Below are 16,975 nucleotides of genomic sequence, written 5' to 3' on the forward strand. Positions count from 1 at the left end.
TGGCCCAGAATGCATTGAAGGTGTGAGGTGTCCTGTGTGAGGCTGTCTGTGCCACAATGTTCAGCCTGTCTCTAATCTAAAAAAGGGCTTTACAGAATCTTACATGGATTCGTGCATTTTTTGAGCAAAATAAAATGTAACACTGCAAGTACAAATTCACCCCACAAACTTAGAGTGAGTGTGGAAGTGTGTGTGTGTGTGTATGTATGTGTATGTATGTATGTATGTATGTATGTGTAGGAGTGTTTGTAGTGCAATGGTGTCACCTGCAGTGTGACATGAATCCGAGGAACCATTTGAGGCCATCCCCATGGGTACCGAACTTGGCTATCAGCCTCTGCTCGGACACTTTGCATTGTTGCCTGTCCCGAAGTCCGCATTGGAGGATGGTCACCTGAAGGTCTGAGGTTGAATGTCCTGGACCACTGAAGTGTTCACTGACCAGGAGGGAACAATCCTGTCTGTTGATTGTTGTGCACTGTGCATTTATCCATTGCCATATCCTCTGCTCGGTCTCACCAAAGTACCATGCCTCAAGGCATTCTTGCCTGCAGTGTATGAGATAAACAACGTTGGCCAAGTCATATGAGTACCTGCCGCTTACATGGTGGGTGTTGTCCCCACATGTAATCGTGATATCTGTGTCGACATGCTGACACATCTCAGACGCTGCAAGATGTGTCAGTGTCAACAAGGATACCACCCACCATGTGCGTGGCAGGTACCGATGTGACTTGGCCAATGTTGTCTATGTCATACGCTGCAGTCAAGGATGCCTTGAGGCATGATACAGCAATGGATAACGGATGGATGGATACCGCACAAAATCAACAGACAGGATTGTTCCCTCCCAATCGGAGAACACTTCAGCACTCCGGGGCATTCAACCTCAGACCTTTGAGTGACCATCCTCCAATACGGACTTCGGGACAGGCAACAACGCAAAGTGACCGAGCAGAGGCTCGTAGCCATGTTTGGTATCCATGTGATTGGCGTCAACCAGGACCTTGGGTTCATGTCACACTACAGCTGAACACACACACACACACACACACACACACACACACACCCTACAGACCCACGAGCACCCACTCACAGACTTATACCCCTTTACACTCACACTCACATGCATATGCATACACACACTCTCTCATAGACACACATACGCCCTCGTGCGCAGACACCCACATGCACACACACAGACACTCCTACCCCATCGCGTGCACACACCTACATGTACGCACATGCATATAAGTTTGTGGGGTGAATTTGTACTTGTAGAATTTCATTTTATTTTGCTCAAAAACTGCATGAATCCACATTAGATTCTGTAAATCCCTTATTTAGTCAGTCTGAACATTGGGGCACAGATAGCCTCACAGAGGGCACCTCACATCTTCAGTGCATTATCTGGGCCAGCATGGCACCTATTGTTAAAGTTCACTTGAGAATGTAACTTTAAGAAAGTTCTGGAATTTACATATGAAAGAACCGAAATGAATATGTTCATTCTAAAAGATGAGAGACTCAACAAACAATCCAGGTCTTTTTCAATATATAATTTCAGTTACATCACACTGTAAACTTTTGCTATAAATTCTGTGACTTGCGATCTTATACTCCACAGCCACCTGATGAAGAAGCGGCGCTCCGAAAGCTTGTGCTTCCAAATAAACCTGTTGGACTACAACCTGGTATTGTGTAATTTTTAACTTAAGACAGTAAGGAGCTCTGTGATCAAAAATGATTGCCCACTCTATATCTTTCATCTCATTACTTTTCTATAATGCAGAAAACATCATTCAAGTTTACGATCATAGCCAGCACTGTATATTGTGCATTTTTGAAACTAATCAGAAATGCACTTAGCCACATGCCTTCCAGTTGGCCACATGTGGCTTTGCTATAAGCTAAGTGTAGCTGATAACTAATGTATTTAGCAACACAGCTCTACTTTTTGCAGTTTCTGCTCCACTGATGCAAAGGCATTGTTAAGAATGGAGACACTAAGCTTGTGAAATTCTAATGACCAAATGTAATGGAATTACAGTACGGTAAACATTCAAGAAACCGTGCTACTCGCAGTTACTGAGTGACTAGAACTGGATGGCCTCCACTAAAGCTTGAGTTCAGATAGGGTAATGTTTAAAAAGGCGTGGTGCTGGAAAAGCACAGCAGGTCAGGCAGCATCCTAGGAGGAGGAAAGTTGACATTTCTGGTAAAAGCCGTTTATCAGGAATGAGGCTGTGAGCTGAAGGGGTGGTGAGGTAAATGGGAGGGTGATGGGGCTGCGGGAAAGGTAGCTGGGAATACGATAGGTAACAGGAGGTGGAGGTAATGGTGATAGGTCGGAGAGGAGGGTGGAGCGGAAAGGTGGGAAGGAAGATGGACAGGTCGGACAGGTCATGAGGGCGGTGCCGAGTTGGAAGGTTAGAGCTGGGAGAGGGGAAATGAGGAAACTGGTGAAATCCATATAGATGCCATAAGATTGGAGGGTCCAGAGGCAGAAGATGAGGCATTCTTCCTCTAAGCATCGGGTGGATAGAGAGTAGTGATGGAGGAGGCCCAGGACCTGCATGTCCTTGGTGGAATAGGAGGGGGTAGTTGAAGTGTTCGGCCACCACAGGACGGTGGGGTTGGTTGGTGCAGGTGACCCAGAGATGTTCTCTGAAGCGCTCTGCAAGTAGGCCTCCTGACTCCCAATGTAGAGGAGACCGCACTGGGAGCAACGGATACAGTAAATGACATGTGTGGAAGTGCAGATGAAACTTTGGATGTGGAAGGCTCCTCTGGGGCCTTGGACAGAGGTAAGGGCGCAGGTTTTACAATTCCTGCAGTGGCAGGGGAAGGTGCCGGGGTGGGGGGGGGAGTGGGGAGGGGGGGGGGGAAGGTGGGCTGGTAGGGGGACGTGACGAGGGAGTCGTGGAGAGAACAGTCTTTACAGAAAATGGATAAGGGTGGGGAGGGAAATATATCTCTGGTGGTGGGATCCGTTTGTAGGTGGCGGAAATGGCTGAGGATGATGTGATGTATACGGAGGTTCGTGGGGTGGAAGGTGAGGACCAGGGGGATTCTGTCCTTGTTGCTGTTAGAGGGCTGGGGTTCGAGGGTGGAAGCGCAGGAAGTGGATGAGATGAGCTGGAGGGCACCATCAACCAAGTGGAAGGGGAAATTGTGGTGTTTAAAGAAAGATGCCATCTAGTGTTTTCTGTAGTGGAACTGGTCCTCCTGGGAGCAAATGCGGAGGAGGCGAAGGAATTGGGAATAAATTGTAGCATTTTTACAGGAGGCAGGGTGGGAGGAGTTGTAGTCCAGGTAGCTGTGGGAGTCGGTGGGTTTGTAGAAGATGTAAGTCTTGTGTTGATCACTGATGATGGAGATGGAGAGATCCAGGAAGGGGATGGAAGTGTCTGAGATGGTCCAGGTGAATCCTAGGTTGGGGTGGAATGTGTTGGTGAAGTTGAACTATTCATCCTCCTTGTGGGAGTGCGAGGTAGCACGATGCAGTCATCAATGTAGTGGAGAAAGAGGTGGGAAATGGTGCTGGTGTAACTGCAGAAGATGGACTGTTTCACATACCGATAAAGAGGCAGGCGTAACTAGGCCCCATGCGGGTGCCCATGGCTACCTCTTTCATCTGGAGGAAGTGGGGGGATTCAAAGGAGAAATTTTTGTGGATGAGAACCAGTTCAACCAAATAAGAGTGTCAGTGGAAGGGTACTGGCGGGGATGTCGAGAGAGGGAAAAAAAAGGGCTTGGAGACCGTGGTCATGGCGGATGGATGTGACTAGGACTGGATGTCCATGGTGAACATGAGGCATTGGGGGCCAGGGAAGCAAAAGCCTTGAAGGAGGTGGAGCACGAGGGTGGTGTCTCAAATGTATGTACAGAGTGCCTGGACTGGAGGATAGGACAGTACTCCTGGTGAACAGTTGGTGTAGCTATTTTCATAGAAACATCAAAAATAGAGCAAGAGTAGGAGCCTTTGAGCCCTCTCCACCATTCATTATATCATCGCTGATAGTCCAACTCAATAGGCTATTCTTGTTTCTTTCCCCATATCTTTTGAACTCTTTAGCCCCAAGTGCTATTTCCAATTCCTTAAAATCACAATGTTTTGGAGTTGACTGTGTTCTGTGGTCACAACTTCTGCAGGCTCACCAGTCTGGGTGAAAAAATTTCTCCTCTCAGTGCTAATAACCTACTCCCCATCCTCAGACTGTGACTCCTGGTTCAGAACTCCTTCACTATTTGGAACATTCTCCCTGCATCTACCTTGTTTCTTCCTGTTGGAATTGTATAGGTTTCTATGAGATCTCCCCTCATCCTTCTGAACTCCAGCAAATGCAATCCTAACTGCCTCAACCTCTTTTCATGGAGATTTCATGGAATAAAATATTACTGTGGTTGGAACCTGATCTAATTCGCTTTGGTAGGACGAGGTGTGCCTTGGATTACCTCTTCAAGATGAAACTCTATGAGAAGAGAACATGACATGGATTGCCTTGTGAAGGTTTTCTGGACTGAATAACATTGGGTGAGATTCAACTGGTGAATATATCCTTGCCTGTATCACTAGAGTGTAGTAAGATGGAACTGATAAACGAGTGTTTTCCATGTCTACTTTTGGGTTAATTTCATAATAGGCAATATGCACATCATGAGGATTTCTACCATCAAATAAAAAAACTGCTGCTCGGAAGGTATTTATTGTTTCTGTAGCGACAAATGTGTATAAGATAAATAATATTAGATATTCAGATCTCCATTTTGTGGAAAATAAGAACAGACATAGACCATTCAATCTCTAAAGTTCTGTCTTGGCAGATTGCTATATTAATGCTGTTTATCCACTTTTATTTTATGTCCCTTAATGCCAGTGTAAATATTGCGTCTGATCTTTGCCTTACTTGAGGTAACTGGAAACTTGAAACCCACGCCATCAAAGGTATTACAATATTATTTCTTTGACTTCTGCATTTTTTTGGTAAATCTGACTTCCAGAGAACTGATCAGTTAGTAATACTGTTTATAATCTCTCCAGTAGCTATCCATAATAGAAAAGAACACTTGTCATTTATATAGCACCTTTTACAGCCTGAGGATAAATTGAGGAGATTTGCAGCCAATAAGAGTTTTTTTTGGCAGTATATGTTAAACTTTTTGCAGCCATTGGGTGAAGGGAGAGACCAGAAATCAATGTTTACTTACTTTTAGATTTATTAACAAAGTGAGAAATTGAAACGTCTAGCTCTAACTCTAGAAACATGCCACCAGAGTCAATAAATGTCTCTTTATAGATTAGATTAGATTAGACTTACAGTGTGGAAACAGGCCCTTCGGCCCAACAAGTCCACACCGACCCGCCGAAGCGCAACCCACCCATACCCCCACACTTACCCCTTACCTAACACTACGGGCAATTTAGCATGGCCAATTCACCTGACCCGCACATCTTTGGACTGTGGGAGGAAACCGGAGCACCCGGAGGAAACCCACGCAGACACGGGGAGAACGTGCAAACTCCACACAGTCAGTCGCCTGAGTCGGGAATTGAACCCGGGTCTACAGGCGCTGTGAGGCAGCAGTGCTAACCACTGTGCCACCGTGCCGCCCACAAAATAAACTTTGCTGGATATTGATGCACACTTAGATTAGATTACTTACAGTGTGGAAACAGGCCCTTCGGCCCAACAAGTCCACACTGACCCGCCGAAGTGCAACCCACACATACCCCTACATTTACCCCTTACCTAACACTACAGGCAATTTAGCATGGCCAATTCACCTGACCCGCACATCTTTGGTTATACTTGTAATCAATTAAAAAAACAAGTTATCAACCTCTTAAAGGGCACTTTCACATTATTGCAACAAAACAGGGTCTACAAGAGAAAGTTATTAAATTAAAAGTAACATTTCCAGAATGAACAGGGCACACCGACCGCTGCGGTACTCTGGTTGTGGAAAGGCTCATGTGCTTTGGTTGATGTCACATGCGTTTTTTTTGACTAATTGATTTGATTTATTGTCACATGTACCTCTGTACAGTGAAAAGCTACGTTTGCAAGCAGTACAGGCAGATCATAGTAAGCAAGGACTCACAGATCATAGGGTGAAAAAGAAAACTTGCACAGAGTGAGGCATACAGGTTACATCACACAGGATGTGCATGAGACAAAATCAGCATTAACAAGATCAACATTATTTGAAGTTGGAGAGTCCATTCATCTGTCTAATAATGGCAGGGAAGAAGTTGTCCTTGAACCTGTTGGTGCATGCGTTCAAGCTTCTGTATCTTCTGCCTGATGGAAGAGGTTGCAGGAGAGCAATACTGCGGTGGGATGGGTCTTGGATGATGTTGGCAGCCTTTCCGTGGTGAAGATAGTTGGAAATAGAATCTATGGATGGGAAGTTGGCTTCCATGATGGTCTGCGCTGTGCACACAATCTTCTGTAGTTTCTTACGGTCTTGGGCAGAGCAGTTGCCATACCAAGCCATTATCCACCTAGATAGTATGCTTTCTATGGTGCATCTGTAAAAATTAGTGACAGTCCTTATGAACATGCCAAATTTCCTGAGCCGCCTGAAGAAGAGGTGTTATTGTGCCATCTTGACTGTTGCATCTACATGGGAAATCCAAGACAAGTTGATGGTTATTGTCACTCCTAGAAACTTGATGCTCTCAACCCAAAATATGTTTTCTTTTGTTTTGCTGACACAGAGAGAGGTTGGTATCATTGTACCACATCACCAAGCCCTCTATCTGCTTTCTGTACTCTGACTCATCATTGTTTGATATGCTTCATCTCCAGGGACACATGCATGGATCTAATGGCAGAAAAGAGGCAGGCAGTTAAACCCAATGAGCCCTCTTAGCCTGAAATTATTTATGGCCATCTTAGCCAGGGCTGGGAGCAGACACAAATCCAATCTGCTCATCTGCTTCTGCACCAAATGGTTGCACTTCAACCCCCACATTCCTGATCTATAGCCAAAGTTTGAGGTGTAGTCTGTACAAGTGATGGAAAGTGTCGACAACCTGACATATTCTGTATATCCATGGCACACCGACTCCTTAAAACCACAGAAAATAAGTGTGATCTGGGAGTCTGCGTTTTTTTTCTGTACAGGTAGTTCTTCAACAACACAATGGTTGCTTTCTTGTGCAACCCCGAATGATAGAAAAATCGTTCTTTAGAAATTGTACTTAAATTGTTGGCAATGTAATGGCGTTGCAGCCAACACTCATTTTAAAAGTTTGTATTTTTAAAACAGTGTCCCCAATTCGTCAATATAGCGAATTCACGTTAATGAAACGCATGTTATAGCAGAAAGACCTGTACAATGTGAACGATTACTTGCAGCTGGTGTTTTTTTGTCACTGCCTTTATCCTTCCAAAACAGTGCACTTAGCTGGCTCCTTATGCAGCCACTGGTGCACAGCAGGAACTGATGCTAATGTGCTTTTGTAATGGGGCATCCAGGGACGGGATGTCAACTGCAATGTTCTCAAATATCATTGAGGAATGAGTGCGTGATGATGGCCTTAGAGGATATATCCAAGTCACGATTAATCTCCATTGGAGGCATAATAATGGAATAATTTTTTTTATGTATCTTTTTCTCTTCTTAACATCCTGTACTTCCTTGGCATCCTTCATGGAAAGTAGAGCTTTCTTCTCATCAACTCTGGATACAGCCACTTCAGGCACTGAATAACTTGTGTGCTGTGTTTGAAAATGATGATACCAAATTAACTCAAGACCATGCTTTAAAGTGACATTTTAAAATTCCACCAGTTGTTTTTGTTTTATCTGTGCATGGGATGTGAGCAATGAATTATCCAATTAGCCCTCCCCCACCCATCTGCGCTCAAACCTAAATTGATGCAATTAACAGTGTAGCCATTGATTAACATGCAAAACATAACAGCCAGTTTGTACCCAACATAGCTCTATAAACATCATGCAATAAATGACCAGATCATTTGCAATGATTTTGTGGATTTAAAGCAACAGTGTACAAGGTGCAACTCCCTTGTTGTACATCAGTTTGATAGTCTGAGACGCAACTCAAAAGCTGGGGAATGATGACTAAAATTAAGCAAGATTTTAACGTGCATTTATAAAGACAGTACAGTATAATTTAGAGGATATAGGCCATTCTCTGCACAATGAGCGTGAGTCCAGGAGGCTGTGTTGCCTGCTTGGTGCCGTGGTTAAGAACATCTCCTTGGAGTTGGAGAGAAACTTGGATCAGAGAGTAGTGATCCAGATGTTGTCATCCACAGTGATACCGCTCACATTGATAGAACTAGAAAGGGGGTTATGTTGGTATGAGCCTAAACTAAAAAACATCATCTCTGGATTACTGCTGAAGCCACAGGCAAATTAACAATTTGTATATAAAGTCAAGGGCTTAAATGCATGACTTAGAGTGGCATAGCAGGAATGGGTTTCTGTTCCTAGGGCACAAACAACATTACTGGGATAAAAGGAATCTGTTGTGATGGAATGGACTTCACTTGAACCATGCTAGGACCAGTGTCCTGGCAGATCATGTAACTAGTATTGTGGAGAGCACTTTAAGCTAATTATTGGGAGCATGGTTTTGAAAAGAGGATCCATAGTCTCATCAAGCAAAAGGATATGGCAAAATTGGAGAACAACTGTTTTGATGATGATACCCAGAGTGGAATAGGAAGAAACAGACTATACAAGCATAAAAAAGCATCAACTAGGATCAACAGGAGAAAAAATATAATAAAAAGGCAAAATTATAGGATCTTTCCTTAAATGTGTGTGGTATTCAGAATAAAATAGATGATTTAATAGCCCAAATAGAATTAATGGGTATGATCGAATAGCTGTTAAAGAGACATGTATACAAGGTGATCAAAGTCTCAAGCATGCCCAGTTGAATCAAGTTGCTAAATCTGTTCAAAGTCGGCATTGTTTAACATGGTAAATAGTATCTTGCAACATGATAGAAGGTAATGTGAAGACAGGACTTTGTCTCTACAAGGACGATGTGGTGGTCACTCTTACCAATGTTGTCATGGCAGCTGCATATGCGACAGGCAGATTACTGAGAATGGCGTTCAGTATGTTTTTCCCTCCTGTTGATTCCCTCACCACCCGCCACAGACTCAGTCCAGTAGCGACACTGTTTAAGACTCAACCAGTTTGGTTGGTAGTGATTGACACTGAAGTTTCCCACCCACAGTACGTTCTGCTGCCTTGCCCACCCGAAGCTTCCTTCAGGTTCGATGTGCGTGGAGGAACACCGATTCATCAGTCAGGAGAGAGATGGGGTATGTGGTAATCGGCAGATGAGCTCCCATTCTTTGACCTGAATCTTGTTGAGGCCTCATAGGGCAGCTTCCTCCCTATTGTATACTTGTGCCTTCATCTCTGCTAGGACTGTCTTGCTGGTGAGGCAGGACATACCCAGAGATGGAGAAGGTGACAGTAGTGCTTGGGACATATGATTCCATGAGTATGCCTGTCAGGCTGGTGCTTGACAAGTCTGTGAGACAGCTGTCTCAGTTTTAGCACTTGCCCCCAGTTGTTAATAAGGAGGACTTTGCAAGGTCAGCAGGGTTGTGTTTTCTTTTGTTGTTTTCAGTACCAGGTTGATGCCAGCATCTCCATCTGATTTCATTCCTTTCTACATGGTCCAGAAGTTGATACAGCTGAGTAGCTTGCTCGGCCATTTCAGAAGGCATGTGAGATTAACCACATTGTTGTGAATGTGGAATCAGACAAGATAAGGATGACAGTTTCCAGTGAAGCCAATAGGTTTTCACTACAATTGGGGATGGCTTTGTGGCCATGATGATACCCACAGCAGGACAGGATGAATTCCAGACTTTTATTGAATTCAAATTCCACCATCTGCCCTGATGTGGTTGGAATTTGGGTCCCCAGAATTTTATCTAGATTGCTGAATTACTATTTGAGTAACAATACCGTTAGTCCGTCACCTTTTTAAACTGTATTCATAAAGTGTTGAAGATCTGCATCAGGTAGGTTACTTTGAAAAAAATAAAGGAACACTTATATGTGCTTTCACAACTCCAGGATCCAATTCATTTTAAAAGTCAGTAGAATACTTCTGAAGGGTAGTCAATGTTGAATGTACAAAATTTAGCAACTGTCTTCCATACTGTGTTGGAGTGTCAACTTTGTGCTCCACTCCCTAGACGCAGTGGGGCTCACAACCACAATCTTCTAACCCAGGAATGAGAGAACTCTCACTGAACCACATCTGACCCTAAATAGGTAAAGGACAGGTGAGATGTAAATAGGAAGTGTACAATGAAACTACGGGCTTAATTGCAATAACAGTTACATGCCAGCCTTAAAATTCACTTCAGTTTTTGAGATTTTCATTAAAAATTTACTTTGAATTATAAAGTGCAACTGATGGAAGAAAAGTCACTGTTTTTTCTTTTCAGATTACACGTGTTTTCTTTTTCTCTATAATTAACATGCAGGGTTTGGATCCGGCTTTTATACATAACTCAAAACAAGTCATGTGTTAGGAATGCAGAACTACCTTTCAAGAGCCTCATGGAACCACAATCATTACTAAGATGTAGGTGTTGTCAGCTAATCACAGTGTGGGCTTATCTGTCTTACAAAAAAGGTGGTTCCTTAAAATGGAGCCAAAAGCTGACTCTTCACATAAAGCATTGCAGTTGTGCTTTAATGTTTTTTGCATGTCTCCACATTGTAGTGAGGTGTCCAACATGGAGTGTGAGTAGAGCTTTGCAAGTGTTTATTTTTCCCCAGTGCTGAGCTAACACTCTCCATATACTTACAGAAAAATGCAAAACAAAGGCAGAATCTTTCTTGCCACAGAGCCAGTTGTATCATTATTGGTAGCTTTCATGCCACTGTGGTAGATGTGTGTTCAAGTCTCACTTCAGAGATTTGAGCATGTAATCCAGGCTGAGACTATGGTTTGAAAACAGCACCGTGTTACTGTATTGTTGCATGATATGTTAACTTAATGTCTGATCTGCCCTTTTAGTTGGATGTTTAAAAAACCATAGCAATCTTTTTAAAAACCCAGTTGGTGATTCTTCATGATGTCCTGGCCATCTGTCAATGAACAGGTCATTATCTCAATGTGCAAATGGCATCTGCATTTCTTTCTTGATGACACTATAAAAGTACTTCATTGACTGTAACATGCTCTGGGACATAGTTGATAAGGTTACCTTCCATCACGTTCCACTACAAAATGTTTACAGGAAGCACACCATGAGCCAATAGCCGCACAATGTCAGTTTAAAATGGTCGTCAGATCCACTTGAGATTGTAAAAGTGCAACATAGGAGGACTTTTATTTCTTAAATTACCAGTCTGCCAGTCATGACAGATTCTCACACTTGCTTCCACAGCCGAAAAGTAGAGAAGTTTGCATCTATCTTGTTGTGTTGGCCAGCCCAGGTCAGCTGTGACAGCGCTTGACACAGATTTATTGATTGCCTTGCTGAGACAATCTTCCTATATTTATGTTGCATGGTGTGGATAAGCAGTAGTAGGTGTGTTTGCTGAGTGAACTCCTTCCTAATCAGTATAGAAGACACCCCTGCAAATTTGCCATGCAGCTGGATTTTCCCCAGAGTGAGGAGAGTACATCGAGGTCAAAGACTTTAAATCTGCCCTCACATGTAAGAGCAGGCTAGGATATTCTCTTTGCACCCAGATGGTAGATGCTGCCTACAAGCCACCAGAGGGCAGAGGCACCAAACAGAGAACACCCCCCCACCCCCCCATGGAGTGTCATGCTACTTTTGACAGCACTAGTGTCAGTAGGCTCATTTTAACTTGGGGCAATAATCTAAAATGGTTATCAATTCAGCCATTCTTGAGGTAGTTCTCTTATTTTCCATTTCTATTTAAGTCATTGTAAATAGAATCAAGAGAGGGGTTTAACCAGCTGGAATCAACCTGTTCTACAATACCATCAGTGCTATTGTGTCTATATGATTATCTCCAATAGCAGGTTTGCCAATATAGTTTACCAAAAGATAATGGGAATCTGAAACCTCTCCCTCAAAAGATTGCGGATGCAGAGGATCAGTTAATACTTTTTCTTTGGGTGGGGGCGTAAGGGTATCGAGGCAAGGTAGGTCAATGGTGTTGAGTCACAAGTCAGCTTTGATCTGACAAGTTCATGGAGCAGGCTTGATCTCATCCAGTTCTCATATGAATGAAATGGGGTGTCCGGTGTAAGCAGTGATGGCAATGATTTACCTCAATTCATAGAATGTCGTACATGATCAGTTTTAACTTCACATTTACTACTGACTCAAAAGATTGCTGTGTGGGCATCAGAATCCCTTCATGATGACTATACAATTTCAGAATCACATGGAATCTAAAATTGTCCAAAATGTTATCCTTGAAAATTAGCACATTGCTGCAATTTTCTGAACCATAATTACAGCTCCGTGATGTTATTTCCAAAGAGACTCAGATTTGATCTAGTTATAGTTCTTCTGGATTGAATTGCATTATAAGCTTTTGACATTTTTGTGTTTTGTTCACTTTAAGAATAGCAAAGCCACTCCCAATATTATTTGCAACCAGTTCCAAAGAATGTAGATCTAACACAAATTGCTGTATCTTTACCCTGCCCCTCAGTACCTGCCAGTGCTTGTGAGATACAGGCCAGTGCACGAACTTTCCCAAAGAAAGGTGGGGCTCTTTGTTAGTCACTGCCTTTGGCATCAAACCCTTCCTGCAGTCATCCATACAGCGTATTGAGTTCTTGCAGTCTGAACAAGCATTTGCACTTTGCCATGCATTTCTTTTAAACACTGCAAAGCAGATTTTACAAAAAAAACCTTAACTTCTAACTGTACCTGTGGTAAAATATGTTTTTTACTGTTAAATCTACAAATATTCAAAGTTATTCTTGTTGAATATTAACAAAACAAATGTTATGTACCTCATTACAGGGATGATTCTCTACATTTTAATCTTATTTTCCTGAGGTATATGCGAAAGATTATTTGACTAAAGGTTTAATATCTGCCCTTTGTATTCTTGATAGTCAGAAGTAGTAAAGTAAGTTGGTATTTCACAGAACTCTGTTTAATTGTTTGTACGATCCTGCTCCATTTTATTATTTGGGAACATAATTAGCCCCAGGCAGTTAAAGGTTTTTATTTGTTTTAGTCATCAGCTCTTTCTATGTTTAACCTTGTGAGTGCTGTTTTTGTTTCCCGTTACCCCTTCGATCACCTAAATCTGCCTGTTTACATTTTGTAGTTAACATAAATTCCATTTCCAGAAAATACAATACTTGAAAGTTTGGTGTAATGGTAGTTTGAATGCTCACTTCTCAGTTATGTCTAAAACTGGATTGTCAAGGTGTTTGGCGCCATTACTGCTCCACTGCATTTCATTTTGGAAACTGCACCTGAAGAAGCATGTATCAGCTTTTGGTGAGATTGCAGTGCAAATTCTCCAGAATGATACCCAACCAAAGGGACAGCAGGGATAGATTAGGCCTGTATAGAATATAGAAGATTTTTAAAATATTTGTTCATGGAATGTGGGTGTCATTGGCAAAGCCAGTATTTATTGCCCATCCCTAATTGCCAAGAGGCAGTTCAGTCAATCACACTGTTCTGCTCTGTCTCTGCAGCCACATGTAGGCCAGACCATATAAGAACAGCAGATTTCCTTCTCTAAGGAGCAATAATGAAACAGATAGATTTTTACGACAATTAACAGTTGCTACACGGTCAATCCTTATTCCAGATTTTATTGAGTTCAGATTTCACATCCCCGAAAGATGGTATTTATGGATTGCTAGTCCAATGATATTACCATGACACCATCCCTTCGGCTTAATTGAATTGTTTAAGATTCTTGAAGGATTTGATGGGGTAGATTGAGAGAAACTGTTTCTTCTGGCTGTGAGTCAAGAATTAGGAATATAATTTTAAAATTAGAACTAGGCCAGTCAAAGTGACATCAAGAAGCAATTCTTTTGAATTTGAATTGAACTTATTGTCGCATGTACCAAAGCACAATGAGAAGCTTTGTCTTGTGACCAATACAGGCAGATCAAGTAGTTAAATAGCATAGATAAGTAAATAATCGATAAACAGTGGTGAAAACAAAAACACAGGTACAGGCGAATGCTAAGAGTTTGTGAGTCCATTACTATTCTAACAACAGTAGGGTAGAAACTGTTTCAAAACCGGCTGGTGCGTGTGTTAAAGTTTCTATACCTTTTCCAAGATGGTAGAGGTTGTAGAAAAACATTGCCAGGGTGGGATGGAACTTTGAGAATGCTGGTGGCCTTTCCTTGACAGCGGGCCTGGTAGATGGATTCTATAATGGGAGGTTGGCCTTTGTCCGAGCCGAGTCCTCCACTCTCTGTAATGGTCTCTGATCTTGAATGGTGCAGTTGCCATACCAGGTAGTGATACATCCAGACAGAATGCTCTCGATGGCGCACCTATAAAAACGGCAAGGGTATTTGTCGTCATGCCAAATTTTCTCAGCTGCCTGAGGAAGAAGAGACATTGTTTGGCCTTTGTAACCAGTGCGTCCACATGAAGAGTCCAAGAAAACTTGTTGTTGATGACCACTCCCAGGAGCTTGACACTCTCCACTCATTCCACCTTTGTGCTGTTAATGTGTAGGGGGGGCATGAGTAACATCCTGCCGAAAGTCAATAACGTGTTCCTTGGTTTTGCTGGCATGATGGACAGCTAGTTGTTCTCACTGCACTAAAGTCAAGAAAACTAAAGAAATCTCCAAAAGGATATTGAAGATAGGTCAATTGAATATTTCAAAACTGAGATTGATAGATTTTTGTGGGGTAAGGGTATCAAGAGCTATTGTACACAGGCAGGTACCTAGGGCTAAGATACCTACCAGTGATGATCTAATTGGATAGCAGAATAAGCTTAAGGAACTGAATGACTCTCTTCCTCTGTTTCTGGTCATGTGATGCTGGATCGAATCTAGTCAAACTTGTATTAACATGTTTAATATGTTTATTTTTAAACGGCAAAATATGCATAACCAAGGGATTAAAGTGGAAAAACTGGAAATAATTCTGTTGTTCTGAATTAACATGAATATACCTTTAAGTTTCACCTATTTCCTTAAAGGCATATAAGCTGTATGTGGATTTCCCACTGAGATGTTGGCTGCTGAAAACCTTACTGTTCCTAGAGCAAATCATATACGATAGTTTAGCAATTTTGTCAAAAGTTGCTGACTAATTAGTATTTGTGAAAAATTAACCTAAATAAAATTTCCAGTCAAGATAGACAAACTGTATTTCAACCTGTTAGGCATGATTGGACATGAATCAAGTATTCAGAAACTCTTTAACATAATTGCTTTTTTATGTTTGTTTTAGGTCTTTTTCAATGACATTTCACATTTTAAACTCAAATTTAAATGTTGTTATAAAAAAAATTTTTAAGTGAACTGTTTAAAGATTATCCATGCTGCTGACACAAGAAATTATTGTCAAAAAATGCAATGTATATTGAAATGGTAATGGTAATATTGAAAATAGTGCTGATGGATAGAGTCATGTGGTTTAGTTCTTGCATAAATAATGAGATGATTTCTGGGTCAGGAACCCAGAAGCAAGAGTACAAGACCTTCTGTCTGAATTTTTCCACTACATGTCCAATTCTTCATTTTTCTATCATTTTGCAACCTTCTTAACCATCTCTTGCTATCTCTCTGCTGATAACCCTCTGTGCATCTCTTGAGATATGTTGCATAAAGAAAACTCATCAAGTAGCCTCCTGGTTAGGGGCAGTACGATGGCTCAGTGGTTAGTACTGCTGCCTCACAGTGCCAGGGACCCTGGTTTGATTCCAGCCTCTGGCGACAATGCGGACTTTGCACATTCTTTCTGTGCCTTCTTGGGTTTCTTCCGGGTGCTCCGGTTTCCTCCCACAGTCCAAAGATGTGCAGGTTAAGTGAATTGACCATGCAAAATTGCCCATAATGTTCAGGGATGGATAGGATAGGCGCATTAGTCAGAGTAAATGTAGAGTAATAGGGTAGGGGAATGGGTCTGGATGGGTTAGTCTTCGGAGGGTCAATGTGGACTTGTTGAACAAAAGGGCTGTTTCCACACTGTAGAGTTTCTATGATTCTATGATGCTCCTTATCCATTTATTTATGTTAACAAGACATTGACATGTGTGAGCTGTTGTGGAGGATTCATTAGCAATATGGCCTTTATGCAAACTTGACTGATGGATAATGACACCATTATTTGCCCTTAATAATGTTTCCACACCAGGCTTGTGACCAGTGGTGTTCCACAGGGATTGGAATGGGTTCCAGTTTTGTTAGTCATTTATACAAATGATTTGGATGCGAAGGCATGGTTAGTAAGTTTTCAGATGACACCAAAACTGGTGGTCTACTGGACGTGAAGAAGCTTATCTAAGATTACAAAGAGATCTTGATCAATTGGGTCAATGGGCTGTGGAATGGCAGATGGAGTTTAATTTGAATATATGTGAGATATTGCATTTTGGTAAACCAAACAAGGGAAGGACGTATACAATTAATGGTGGGACTGTAGGTAATGTTGTCGAGCAGAGAGCCCTAGGGGTTCAGGTACATAATTTGTTGAAATTTGCATCACACATAGGCAGGGTGGTTAAGAATGCATTCAGCACCTTCATTGCTCAGACCTTTGAGTACTGGAGTTTGGGTGTCAGATTGAGGTTGTATAGGACATTGGTGAAGCCTCTTCTGGCACAATGTGTGCAGTTCTGGTCGCCCTGTTATAGGAAGGATATTATTAAACTGGAGAGGGTTCAGAAAAAAGTTATCTTAATGTTGCCAGGAATGAAGGGTTTGGGATATAAAAATAGACGGGAAAGGCTGTAACTTTTTTAACTGGAGTGTAAAGGTTGAGGGGTGATCTCATTGAGGTTTATAAAATCATGAGT

At 42.1% G+C, this 16,975-nt stretch overlaps 1 protein-coding gene across 6 annotated transcripts in view; it reads left to right on the plus strand.

Annotated features, from left to right (window-relative positions):
* Positions 1 to 16,975, plus strand: part of dzank1 (double zinc ribbon and ankyrin repeat domains 1) — a 109,008-nt gene that overhangs the window by 56,572 nt on the left and 35,461 nt on the right. The gene's annotated exons all lie outside the window — the stretch shown is intronic.

The sequence above is a fragment of the Hemiscyllium ocellatum genome, chromosome 10 (genome assembly GCF_020745735.1).
Source record: "Hemiscyllium ocellatum isolate sHemOce1 chromosome 10, sHemOce1.pat.X.cur, whole genome shotgun sequence".
Taxonomy (NCBI): Eukaryota; Metazoa; Chordata; class Chondrichthyes; order Orectolobiformes; family Hemiscylliidae; genus Hemiscyllium; species Hemiscyllium ocellatum.